This window comes from Ixodes scapularis, unplaced genomic scaffold (genome assembly GCF_016920785.2).
Source record: "Ixodes scapularis isolate PalLabHiFi unplaced genomic scaffold, ASM1692078v2 PGA_scaffold3__209_contigs__length_174095766, whole genome shotgun sequence".
NCBI classification, from domain to species: Eukaryota; Metazoa; Arthropoda; class Arachnida; order Ixodida; family Ixodidae; genus Ixodes; species Ixodes scapularis.
This window is the reverse complement of record NW_024609868.1, coordinates 86,520,339-86,534,346: the sequence shown is the minus strand read 5'-3', so window position 1 is coordinate 86,534,346 and position 14,008 is coordinate 86,520,339. Positions and strand designations below refer to the sequence as shown.

General features: G+C 40.8%; 1 long non-coding RNA gene across 1 annotated transcript; it reads left to right on the top strand.

Annotated features, from left to right (window-relative positions):
• Window positions 1-469: 469 nt before the first annotated feature.
• LOC121837087 lies at window positions 470-4,137 on the top strand. The gene is made up of 3 exons (XR_006078106.1): window positions 470-555; window positions 2,742-2,820; window positions 3,980-4,137. It is a non-coding gene; the product is annotated as an uncharacterized LOC121837087 (long non-coding RNA).
• Window positions 4,138-14,008: the final 9,871 nt, after the last annotated feature.

Here is a 14,008-nt window from a genome sequence, read left to right as displayed (position 1 = left end):
AGGGAAGGAAGGGAGGGTGGGGGTGGAGAGAGGATAGAGGTGAAGGGAAAGAGAAACATGTTTTTGAGCCGGTGCGGCACATGCCGAAGTCAAAGAGGGGGGGGGGGGGGGGGGGGGTGTAATAAGGGAAGTAACCTTGAGGAGAAATTAAAGGGTGGGCGACCTTACTTCAAAGGCGCCTACGTTTGTCGCATTTCGGGACGCAGAAAGGAAACGTCGGCGTCGGGTGGGGGGCTTGTCGGGTTTTTGGTTCCTCCCGGTCTGCCTGCTTTGTGTTAGCTCCAGACGGGTTTCTCGTCTGCGTTGGTTTCTGTTTGGTTGCTGTACGTGTTGCTCTTCTTTTTTTTTTTTTCTTCTTTTTCCGTGACATTTTGTGGCATGCATGGGCCGCTATGGGGTCCTCCCCACTACGCGGCGCTAAGCCAGCGAAGATACCCAGCGCGCCATTTCGTTCACTCGGAAAATGACTCTGGACATGGACAAGTGGACGACGGATGATGTCAGCGCATGGTCGACCAGAAAACCGATTGGGATCTGCGTGTTCTGCCTTTCAAGGTAAATATTTTTCCTGTATATGTGCGTATTGAAAGTATATTCTAAGTGTAATACTATCAGTATTATGGTACCGGTCACTGAAACTTACATTTTTGTTAATCGGTGAGAGAAGGAAATGGCGCGTCATAGAGAGTGCATGAAGCGTAAGGCGTTGCTTTAGGACGCCTGGACTCCAGCACCTGCTCGTTTCCCCTTCGCGGTGCTTTGGCTGCTCGAGCCACCTTTTTTAGGAACTCACCGGTTCGAGATTTTTGGGCAGAGAACGCGTGTGCACACCACGAGCGCTCTCGCTAACTCTCGCTTGAAAGCATGCCATGGTCGCTCGTGAATCCAAGGAGCGCGAACATCTGTTTTTATATCAGAAACTCTGGAACCATGATTTCTAAAGAGGTGGATTGTTGAAGCCAGAAGCTGCGACTCTTTTTGTATTGGTTCTACTACTAAAACATTGAGTCATGGTAAAGAAACCGCAGCACTGGATCACAGCGGACATCTCGGAAGCTTTTTTCACGTTTATTTTCAAGTTAATTAAGATATTCAGCGAGAAGTCAATTTGCAAGCTTGTTTGTAATATTGATGACGAGACCGGATCGTCATGTCAAAATATACGAGCAGTAAATACAAGCTTTTTAAGAATTGCTTACCACTCGCAAGAGTTTTCTTCGCCCTCATATTCTCAATGCTATGAAATCTGGCGACTCCAAATTTAAAATTACTATTTTTTTTTAACTTTTCTATTTAAATTTTTACTCTCAACATAAAAGAAAAATCCCAATAAAAGGTCTCAGAGAATTCACTAGCCTATGGCTGTGACAATATGAGGCGAAAAACGTTAATCCGTACTTCATAATCATAAAAAAAAACACGCACACATTTTTTTTTTTTATTTCGCGGCGAGACATTATTGCTGGTTTTATTTTTGTTCACTTTATTTTGCTATCACTATCACTATCGCGTTGTGTCGCATATTGCCACAAATATTAGACACCTGCAGTGCTTGGAAGACGACTGCTCGTGGCCATTTTCTCAGTTGCTTAAAATAAAATGTTGAATGCGAATCATTAATAACGCAGCCATCTTCAATGCGAAGTTTTTACGCTTAATTTTAACGTAGAAAATCTTATCGGCGAGGATAACTTGGTAAAAATTGTCACGCGACCTGACAGCGTTAGGGGTCACGCCGAATGTCTGATATCCGGATACGCCGGATATCGAGCCTGCTTGGGGGGACAGTCCGTATACTACGCATAAGACTTTTGTGACGGATGTCTAAAACGATTTCGCCTTAATTTTTTTCTTTATTGCAAATTTAGAAAAAAAGAGTCAGCAGTAACTAAAGAATTATATTTTATTTTTCGCCAGTAAATTTACACTAAGTTCAATAGTCGCAGCCAATCATTTTAGCAAAAAATTTGGTAATTAATGAATTACATCTTGCTAGTAATAAAAAAACACGATTAAAATGTCCTCCTTACAATTTGCTGTATACAACTCTTACTGAGATCGCTCACTATAGATTTATAAAAATAAATTACTTAGTTAAAAAATTATAAAATATAAAAAGAAAATGGCAAAAAAGCGCTCGTTGCAGTATCAGCCGGTAACCTTGACCGCATGAAGAACGAACAGTAAATTTATAAAAGAGAATTCTTGCGAGTAAGGAGCCATCTTTAAGGTTTTAATTTTCCACTTAGATAATTTTGCTATGACCATTGGATTTTGTTGAACCTACCCACCGATATTATAAACATGCGTGCAAAACGACAGCTTTGTAAATTTTTACAAGCTACATTAAAAAAATGTAGCAACTCTACATTAAATTTGCCCGATGTTAGAGCGCGGCCTCAAGAAAAGTGTGGCGTGGCTAATTGCAATCATATGTTGGTTTAGAATTGGTATTATTGGAAACTTGTGCCATCAGATAAGCTGTAGAGTAGTGGTGAGATGCAAAAAAAAAGGCAAGTGTATTGTGGTGTTGTGGTTGTCTATACAGCGGATATTGGTCTTCCCATCTGCTTTTGCAAGTCATGTCTCCGCTATAGATGAGAAATATAGCCGGTGCAGTACGATTTATCAACCAGTAGGAATTAAATGACTGCACGCCTTGTACTATGCTCATCCAGATTGAGTCATTTCAAATGTCGAAATGTATAAACTATATCTTCAGGTTATGTACGTGTTTGCAGACAATCCTTGAAGGGTCGGCCTCCTGAGCCTGCCATTGGTGTTCCATGAAAGAGACACCTGCTCTTCACGTCCAACAACGTAAGTAAAGTGGTCTCTAATATATTTTTATATATGTATGCTTAATTATTTTTAGTACATTTTCTTGACAGTATTTAAACGTAATCAACTTATCCTATAATTTTGAAGATATAGGGAATATAAACAAAACATATCTTGACCGAACAGTAGAGTTATATACTTGGTGCATGCAATGTAGTTCTTTTTTTTTTTTTTTTTAAGTTGACGAGATTTGTTTAAAAGAAAAGTCGTGAAAGTAACGGTTATGCTGTTTGTGCAGGTGAGTTATATGGCGAGGGGGACATACTAAAGGGGGCTAATCGATCAGTCAAATAATTAATTAAAATTCGTCAATTAACTTTTTAATTAATGAAAATCGACATATGGTTCCAATTAGAAACTTGCTCAGCGTCATCAAAAACCACTGAATCAGTAATTATCAGAAAGACTTTGAGCGCGTGAGAAGCGTTGTAGTGCACTAAAGTTAACACTCGTGAAGCAGGTGCAAGGCTAGCGGTTGCAGAACGCGATGATAATAGGAAGTTTTCGTAGACCGCGTTTCCCCCTCCGCTAAGCCCTCCTCAACGAAGAAACCGCTACTGCGCCTGCGCTCCGAAGGCCTTGACTGTAGAGTTCCGGATATCGTATAGTGGGTTACAGAGAGCGTTGCGGGACGGCCAAAACGATCTACGAAGACTCCCTAATCTAATCATCCATGTTCCGCAACCGCTAGCCTTGTACCTGCTTCTCGACCGGTAACTTTACTGCACTACTACGCTTCTCACGCGCTCGAAGTCATTCTGAAAATTACTGATTCAGTGGTTTCGATGACGCTCAGCAAGTTTATAATTAAAACCATATGTCCACTTTCACCAATTAAAAAGTTAATTAACGAATTGAATTAATTAGCTGACTTATCGCAAAGATTAGCCACCCACATAATGCCCCCCTGGCAGTATAACCCACCTCTTCGAGTGGCATAAGTGTAACTTTCACGTTTTTGTTTAACATATCTGTTAACCTTACTATATATATATATATATATATATATATATATATATATATGTGTATATATATATATATATATAATTCAGTTACAGGGGACCCACATTACCTATTCACGTATAAAGTATAAATATTGACATGCATGTGATAATGTTATCTTTTTTGACTGTTGCAGAACGTAAGTGTGTTGACACCGATCATCCAAGTCAAGGAGGATGAATTTTGTGTTTTCGTTGATGGCCTGGAAGCCGTGACCGGCATCACCACAGAAATTGAAGCTGTTAGTACATTGTTTGCCCTTTACTACATCTTTGATGTGAAGCACCCAGCAGACATCTCACACACGATGATATGTATCGCTCACTTTTTTTTGTTCTCTTGGAGGGAAAAACATGCCTGTCGCTGTTAAAAGATATGAAACCTTTTTGTCCAGTTAAGTGGTCATCGTTTCAATAAAATGTTAATTGTTTAATTACTCTGTTTGTTTTCAGTATTTTCCTCAAAAGATGTCAGTAGTTTTGTATGTTCGCGTTGAATAATAGGCTAAATAAAATATGTAAAGTGAACAAGTGTCTTGTTTTTATAATTATTGGCTTTGGTCAATCAGACGCTTTTGGGAGCACTAAATACTTTGTAGAGAATAGTAAAAGTAGATAACTCGCCATATGATTCACTTAGATCGTTTTATTAATCATCAAACAAGCCTCTATTAAGATATCAAAATCAGGTTCAGTAAAATTTTTATTTTAAGAAGCCGTGAATCGTTCACTTTATTGTCTGGTTGGTAAACACCCATTATGGTACCATTAATAATTTATAATAAGGTGGCTAAAAAGCAATAATATACATAAAGCATCGATCAGGAGCTCGATAGAAGATCCAAATAAGATTCAATAAAGAACCAATAAATGTTTTTTTTAGAAAGCCATAAATGGTTTTAGAAAGATCCTATTGTAAGGTGGCTAGAAAGAACCCTTAACGGTTCTATACAGCCCCGATCAAAGATTCAATAAAAGATCCTAATAACGCTCCATAAAGAACCAAAGAATTCGTTCTTCGAAAGAGCGCTAAATGGTTTTAAAAAGAACCTTACGAAAGGTGGCTAAAAAGAACTAAGGCGTTCTTGAAAGAACCCATAAAACGTTCTAAGAAGGATCCAATTATGGTTCAGACAAGAACCCATATAAATAGTTCTTTTGAAGTACCATTATCGGAGCCAAAAATAACCATTCCTAGGGTTCTGCTAAAAAACCGAAAAAGGATTTATAAAGAACCCAAAAATTGGGTTCACCAGAAGAACCGATAATGTACGTTCTTTCCGGAACCTTTAAAGGTGCCGCCCATCGGACAAGTGAAAGAACCCAAAATGGTTCTTTCGGGCACCTTTTTTTTTTAGAGTGTACTGTTGGGTTCGCCAGCGGATCGAGTTTTTAGAGATCACCGGGATGCTTTCGAGACAAACAATGCGAGATTTGTAGGCGAATACCGGCTGACGAAAGGGGCGACTCGCTGGCTGTGCGACCAGCTTCGCGGAAAGCTCCAGAGGCATCGTGAAGGGCCCCGTGTGTTGACGGTCGAAGAACAAGTCCTCGCAGCTCTACGCTTTTACGCCGCTGGCGGCTTCCAGGGAACCGTCGGAAGCGACGAAAACATTGGTGTTCGCCAGTGCTCTGTGAGTCCCCTACTTGGTGATGTCACCAACGCTATTATCGATTGCCTCGGATCAAAGTGGCTGTGTTTCCAACAAACGCAAGCCGAAAAGGCGCTCACAAATAGGAAGTTCTTCGAGCGATGCAAGTTCAGCGGCGTGATCTATAAATATTCTAAATACTTTTACACGATTCAACACGGTTGTGTTTTCATCAGAGTGCACCGCATATGAGCGATTTGGCTGAGCGAAAAACCAAGCAACGGTAAAAGGCTTAAGTTGAGCTAGTTGGTTCATACTTCAGGTAGAGAAAAAGAGAGAGAGATACTTTATTTTAAAGCAACTACTTCAGGTAAGACCAGCTGAACTACAATAAACATGCACATAAAAAAGACAATACACACCCTGGGACTAACAGCTGATTTTCTTTTTCCTCCTCTTCTACTACAAACCCCACTTGAGGGAAATATTCTCTTTTCGTGAAAAAACAGTGAGTACGCAGGCGAGCTGGTGGATGTTGATCATGATGTAGAAAACCCGAGACTGTGGTAAAAGCAGGGAAACGGTGTCGAAAAAGAAAGACAGGGGAAAAGAACGTCTCAAACTCAGCTACTGCGTTTATTTCCTCAATGTCTTATATACCCACAACCTAACCACCGACCACCGATGTCAAAAGGTCAACCTTTGTAATCTGTACAATCCTACGCACACTGGTCTTCATCTTAACCGTAAACGGTGAGCTCAATCCCAAACTAAAAGCTTAGGACCTTGAACAAAACCAAACAAACACACGGACCCACTTCCTTTCCAGCCGGAGTCTAAAAAAGCTGTGCTTCATCTAAAGGAGAACTGATATGACTTCCAACTGAACCCCTGCCCGAAAAATGACTAATTCCACGTTCACTTACAGCTATTTTAAAAAAAACATTAGATTTTAAGAAACTTCTTGGAACTACTTTTCTCTCTACAGCTCTTTTTCTTTTTCTTTTTTTACTTCCTACTTCACCGAAAATTTAACTCCCGAAGAAACATTTTTTCCTTGTCGTGCGGCACGAGATTAGTTGCACCAACGCAGTCAAACAAAGTCAAAAAGTCAAATTTGTCGTTAGTTGTTTATTCAGCAGGAGGTTATTCTGCCTGAACATGGCGACTTTTTTACTCACTGTTAGGGATGCCTCGAACTTTTTTCGAATCGAAGTTTCGATGATCGAATCAAGCGGTTCGAAAGGTTCGAAAGATTTCGATTTTTCGAATTGTCTATATCGTAAAATTCGACGGAGGTCGAATTTTCGAACTTGTTAAGCTAAGAAGTTCGACACTTTTCGAACCGTCGAACTTATTACGCTAAGAAATTCGATCTTTTTCGAACTTTCGAATTTATTGCGCTGCAAGGTTCGATGCTTGTCGAACTTTCGAACTTGACTGACCAAAAAAATTGATGAATTTCGAACTTATTTATCAAGAGATTTCGAAAAGTTTCGAACTTTCGAATTCTGGAAAGTCAGAAGTTCGACGAACTTCGAACTTTTAGGGTAAAAGTTCGACGTTCGTCGAACTTCGAAAGACCGGCGGACGGTTTCATTTGATTTCAAGTAGTGGGGTACATTCGTAATTTTTTTTTTCTCAAACTTTTACACGCGGTGCTGCGTTCCTTACGAAAGACAATGTCGTTTATTTCAATGTTCTGGCATGCTTAGGTTTAAAGAAATAAATCGCCGAAGGGGCGAGGAAGGACGACGGGTTTTTGACGATTATCGTTTGTGCCAGATTTGAAGCACGCTGCAGCCGGAGCTATTCATGGTAGATAAGTTATACTTTTTTAAGAATGATCTATGTATAGCTTAGGTAAGTGCCGTCTTAAGATGTGATTATTGTTATTCAACGTGAGTTTCGAAGAAATGTCCAAACATGTATCTGCATGCAATTATGACCTAAACTTGATATGTATTTTCGTCTAAGTTGTTTGAGGTATCGCATTTAAATTAACACCACAGACAGTACATGTCATTGCCATCTGCAGAATACAAAATAATATATTTATTGTTTTTTCACGTTAAGGAATAAATTAACTCATGGGAGAAGATTTCTAGTAGTGTTCAAGTTCAGCACGTCATTAAAAGAAAACTTTTTTTTTTTTTTTGCTTCACGTTCCTGGGACGTGTTTCTTTTAGCCTGTACACATTTTGGTAAAAAAAACTTGCTTCGAAGTTCTGAACCTCTGAATATGCAAGAATAGAACACTTCCGACGAATTCTTGATAGATTTTTTTTTTCTCCTGCTTTTTCTTCCCGCATTTATTCTTTTTTTTTTTCTTTTGTTACTATCGGCACAGGTGTTTAGGTCGAAAAGACAGCTTTGAACTTCCGAACCACTAAGCATGTGACGAGCAGTGCCTTCTGACAACGAGTTTCTAACAATGACCATCTACGCAACCTTTTACGCAGTGAAGAGCGATATTAGCTATACATATGCATAAATAATTTCAGATTGAAATAAGCTCGACCACGCCCTCTTTCCCCGTATTTTTTTTAACAGTCTGAAATACCTGCAAGGGGGAAAAGGAGGCTAAAGCACCCCCCCCCCCCCCTCCCCCCGCTACCCTATTTCCCCCCGTTTTTTCTCTGCCGACGCCACTTGTATGGTAGAACGCTCCTCGACCTCGAGTTGTGTCGGCTTTTGTGCTTTTTGCGAGGCGATTCCTCCGTCCCAGAAAATAAACCTCCAGGACAATTATAAACTTCACCGGATCGGATTACTACCAGCGTGCAAGGGGTGGCGAGCTAGTTTGCCAGGTCGCTTCACGGTTTTTCTGAGCCTCAACCTCCTGCTCGCCCCTGGCCCTTTCGAACTGGAAGAGTCTCGTAAAACAGTGTGTTCGTGCAATCTCTACTGCGTGATGCAGGTTAAAGGCCCCCCCCCCCCCCCCCCCCCCCCCGGGGCTGGCGGTCACAATTCTGCACTGGCAAATATTCTAGCACGTCCGGGACACTCGTAGTCTCATTTAATTGCCTGACCAACTTCGCAGAATCTAGATATCACACCCTAACTTTTCTAAACTTGATTTTGTGAAAACCAGTGAGTCGTGAAAACGTTATTTGAAACTGAAACTGTGGAAAAACTTGAAAATCGTACTTCGAACTTTGAAAACTTGGATTAGAAAAAAATTCAAAATCTTCGAAGTTGTTTTTTTTTTTTTTTAATTTAGCGTAAAAGAGAATCGAAACCTTCAAACTTTTCGAACTTTATGCAAAAAGAAATTCGAAATCTTCAAATTGTTCGAACTTCATGTCTATAAAAATTCGAAGCGTTCGAAGTTTTCGAATATTTTTTACAAAGAATTTCGAAATCTTCGAATTTATCGAACCTGAAGTAAAAAAAATATTCGAAATATTCGAATTCGAAATTTTAGAAACCGTGAAAGCTTCGAACTTTTCGAATTCGAAACTCCGCTGTGGACAAAAGTTGAGAATTTTTCGAAATCGAACCTCGGTCGGTACGAAAATATCGAAATTGTTCGAAATCGAACATCAGTTCGCTTCGCAAATATCGAAACCTTTCGAAATCGAATCTAGGGTGGTTCGCGACATCCCTACTCACTGTAAATAAGCAATTTAGCCAGTGCAGTACGACTGCTAGCCTGGAGTTTTTAACGAGCACCACGCAGTAGTGATACACGGCCGAGATTCACGCTATACCCAAATCCCGTGCTCGGGCGTGGCAGGCACGAGTATTCCAGTGGCCCTTCCATTCGGCCCGCGTTCTGATGCACGGGCCTGGGGCGTTCAGCTCGTCCGCCAATTCTGTCCCAAAACTCGTCCCGTCAGAGGACTGTCAGTGGCGACCCTCACGAAAACCTGGTTTTCTGTTAAAAGTCGTTCAGAAGGCTAACCTGGTGGACCGACACGCGAGGACTTTACTTCCGCTTCTTCGTGTTGTCGGTCATGACTGCCTACCTGCGCAACGTAAAGGGCTGCAGCTAATGCTAGTAGTTTTTGTGTAAACTAAATATTTCATGCGACAAATTTCAACAAAAAATAGTTTAATTAAATTGCTCTGCACTATAGATTTCGGATACGATACTTAAGAGTATTTTATCCTAGAACCCTTCACTGCCGAGTTATGCGATTCTCTGAAATTCCCTGTAAGGAGAAAAACAACGACGTAGTTTCAACTCAATCGCCACAGTTCGGCGACGTCACCGGACACGTCACGCTACAGTTCTCTTCCGATGTAGTTTATTGGCGATGGATATTAGGCTCCTCCCACCGGCGACGTCACGATGCAGTTTCTCCACCGCTTTTTCCAGCATAGACAGACTGAAGCAGAAAGGGCTCGCTGCGCTTCTGAAGCAGTTGATATCTTCACACGGTATAAGCCTCGAGGCACCATGTTTCCTGTAAAAAAGACTGAGACGTATTTGGTGCGCCAGTCCCTATCTCTACTGCCAGCGGACAAAGAAGGTTATTTTGTGATCATGCCACGAGATGTGTATAGCACCAAGGCCGTGATAGCCAATGACTTGGTATTTCAACATCACCCAAATGTATGGATAATGAAAGTCAAAAGTGAGGCCAAAAAAGTATGTAGAGAGCTAAACTTTAAAAAACCTTAGTTTAGAGTTAATTTTCGGCGCAGACACTCATACGATAAATTGGCCATTAATAGTAATTGGGTCTGAGATTGGAACCTGGCAGAAGTATGTTGCTTTATTCCTGCAGGAAAAATTATATCTCTTAGCGGTCAATGATCCCTTCATGCTGAGAAACCCATACGAAGTGATTCATTTTTTAACCAACTGCAATGGTAGACACTTCAAGGCCTCCTCAGTAGACATCAAGGAACTCTACTATTCCTTACCTCAGAAGGAACTTCTGAAGTGTTAGGAAAACTGCATTGATCCATTTGGTGTTATAGCGTTTCAAACTGCGTCAGGAATATTTCAAATTGCTTTCCTGAACTACTCACGGTATTTTTAAGATCTACCTTTGCGTGTTTGGAAGAAAAAAAGTTTTTGTAGAAGCAAGGGGTATGCATTGGATCTTGTATTGCGTTAATTTTGAGTAACTTTTACCTCGCATATCAGGACCGGTAGCTTTTACAGTGCTCACATGATTTTATTGTTGTGAATGTGTTTCGCTTTTTTGGACGACTTCTAAATTACCCTGCATTGTGCAGCTAAAGATTTTCAGCATACGGTACCTAACGTTCTTTCGTGTTTTAAGAGCTGCATCGATCTACTACGAGTAACCCATGACTTCTTACAGAAGGGTTCTTGCGATTTTTAGACCTTCGGTTAATTTTTACGGATTATCATGGATGCTGGTCCTACCGAACCGAGAGGAAAGAAACCACTCCTTTCGTTCAGATTGGCACATTTTAAGTTAGTGAAGAGAGGTATTGTTAAGTTATGCTTCACGAATGCTCTTAAAAAGTCATGTATTCAATCTCTCAAAGTCAGCTTTAGTGCACACAATAGGAGGTTAAAGTCAGCGGGGTACCCTATTTCCTTAACAACGCCTGCAACAGAAGTTTTTTTTTTAATTCAGATGAGATAATCAAGTAAAAAGTGAAGTAAGAGATAAAAAGAAAAAGGCGGCTGTTGTTTTATATATATACATAATGTGTCGCACAAACTTACGAGGAAGGAAACCGTATCAACGTCAATGTAGCCTTTTCTGCACCGAGTAAGCTTATGAGCTTGAGCAGGAAGGTCAATGTGTCAGCATTACCGTCAAGCTGGTTGTACAAAAAAGCACCAGAAGAGCTTTGTTACTTCCATTGAGGGGGTAGTTTAGTCTAGTCCACCCTCATGCGGTAGAGAATATTTAGGACAAACCGGCAGGTGTTTAAACTATAGCTTAAAAGAGCACTTCTATAGCACCCGGAGAGTGGTTTCGGGACACCTGGGTGTACACTGTAGGGATTGGGGATGCGTTCCCAATTTCGAAAAATGTTCAGTAATAGGGAGAAGTCGGAACCCGCTGACCAGAAAGATATTGGGAGCTCAAAAAATAGCGCTTCTCGCTGACAAGTTCGTTCTTAATACTGTCCAAAAAGAGCTCCAATTTTTATCTTGAAAATTGCGTTAAGCATTCAGAAGCATATTTAGAAGTGTTTCCTGTATTCGTGCTATTGAGTTGATTATGGAGATTGGGACAGTCAACCCAATGACGAGAACAAAGAAGTAAGAAAATACAAAACGAGTTGTAAGTACGCGCGTGTGTTTGTCCTTTTGTGTGATCGTGTGCGTGATTTATCTTGAGCTGTTAACCTTAGAATAAGAGTGTTGTTTCCGCCTAATTCTTCTTATTTTTCTCTTAAGCGTGTGCCGTCGGCATTGGGTATCACAAAGAATGGCGTCACCTTCAACAAAAGAACGTTGAGACGCCCCAGTCGACCCTCGCGAGAAATCTACCGCCGCTTTTGCGAATCTCATATCCAAACAAAAAGAGCGAGAGCTTACACGAAAGCCGTGTGATGTCTGTCCACAAATGAGGAGCCTTTGAGATACTTTATGAGACCGCAACAAGTAAATTCACCGGGCCCCAGATCGTTATTCAGGCCCAAGAACTGGAATTCATAGCCGCACGTGTAGAGAACAGCTGGTCACCCACAAAATCGCTATTGTGTAAGCGAACATGCAAACTCTCTCGGCCCACAGCACCTTCATATTCGCCGGAAAACAAACAATGATCTTCAGAACGAACGAATAAAGCTGGCTGGTGCGGCTTCCCGGAAGCACGCACCAGTATTTTGTATCATCGAAGGTCTGTCGCTGTCAACCTCGGCTTATCGGGACCGCTCATTCAGAAAGGCGACACGGGTCGATCACGAAGGCTCTGCGAAACGTTCACAAAATGCTTCCGAGTTCCATAGCGTCGGGCCCATTTTTTGTATTGGCCATCATATGCGGCAGTGCGGAAGCGAAGCAACAGTGAGTATGACAGTTTCGTAGATTTTACCATTAAGATCAAACGTCATTCATTACGTTTTTGCGATAGTTTTCTTTTTGCGTATATAACCATGAAAACTATAAAACTTTTGCGTAACTATAGAAGGTGAGCGGCACTTATGGGAGTAACTTCCTGGTAAAGGTATCAAGTCCCATTTTTTATTTGTATTTTCATTTCTTAGGAGGGCTCTTTCCTGGCGATTGTTCGCGTACGTTCGGGGGGCACTGAACGGGTAGCTACGAGAGCTCCTCGATCACTTTTTTCTTAAGCAGCATCTACTGTGACGCGCCCCAAATTCCGAAAGCAAAGGTCAATCACGCACACCAGCAACGAATTTGTAACAATCGCAAACTAAATTCATTCTTGATCTCATGAGGCTAGCGTTATCTTGCCATTTTTGTAGCGTCCCAACATATAATCATTAAAAAGAAAGTCAAGAGATATAATCAAATGTTTGCAACTAGATTTACATGCGGCGTTATGCTAAAACGAAAACATTGAGGCAGGCTTTTCGATAGATCATGGTGTGCGGTGCCACAGCTTCAATGTCTACCATACACTTGGTTGCCGTTAGAAGTTAAATTTAATAGAATTACGCTCAATTGACTAAAAACATCCCAAGCCATAGTAGAACGCGTTCATAAATTAGTACGCAGGAGGTGTGTCTTATTATAAGAGTTGTACTTTTTACGTAGTTCGCTGTGTTGAATTAATGGTGCGTCTTGGGCAGTTCTTTGCATCTTCTCGGCCCTGTAGTACTTATAGACCTAACATTTACGAACAGATATTTCGCGTAGTGTACACACCATACAAAAGAGGAACGTTTTCTTCACTCAATATGAGCGGAGTTCACAAGCTATACATAAAAATTTGAAATACAGTTTCTTCTCTTTTTTTTTTCTTTTTTTTTTTTTTTTTGTCTGCATCTTAGGCTTGTCCGCCCAATCTCAGCCCGACTTTGTAAGTATAACTTTTCGGTTCGCTTCACACCAGATTACTTAAAAGTTAAAATAAAACCAAACATTACGGTTTTATTGATCGGTTTGGTGTACCACTACCAATAAAGTTATTAAAGTTATTCACCACAAGCTTCATATGAATTCGTGTGTGCGGGAGGTTATCAGCACAAGCCAAATTAAAGCGGCGAGCGCGAAACAACAGGCCGATAGTTACTTCAACGATAGCTGGTGGCATGACTGAGACAACGCGAAAATCTGGCGTTTCCGTCGCTTTCATAGTACGCTTCAAACTTGAGGACGTTACCTCATTCATGGCATCCACATAAGTGGATGCCATGAATTTTGTAAAACATTGTACACTTTGTAAAACTTTGTAGGTTGCGGTTTGGTAAGTCTGCTTGAAATATAATCAGGCTATGGTATCCTTAATAACGTGTTACATAATTAAACGCAAGATAAAAATTCAGTAGGTAATTTTGACTTGATTCGAAGTTCGTTAAAATATTTTTCGATTGAATTTTTTTTTCTTTTATTAAAACCAAACAGTTATGTAGTTCTTTAAGGAGCCTAACGAAGAACATGGTAGACCCGAAAAGTTTTTGCAACTGCCTCTGCCATTGTACCCGTCTCCTCAGAATCCAAGG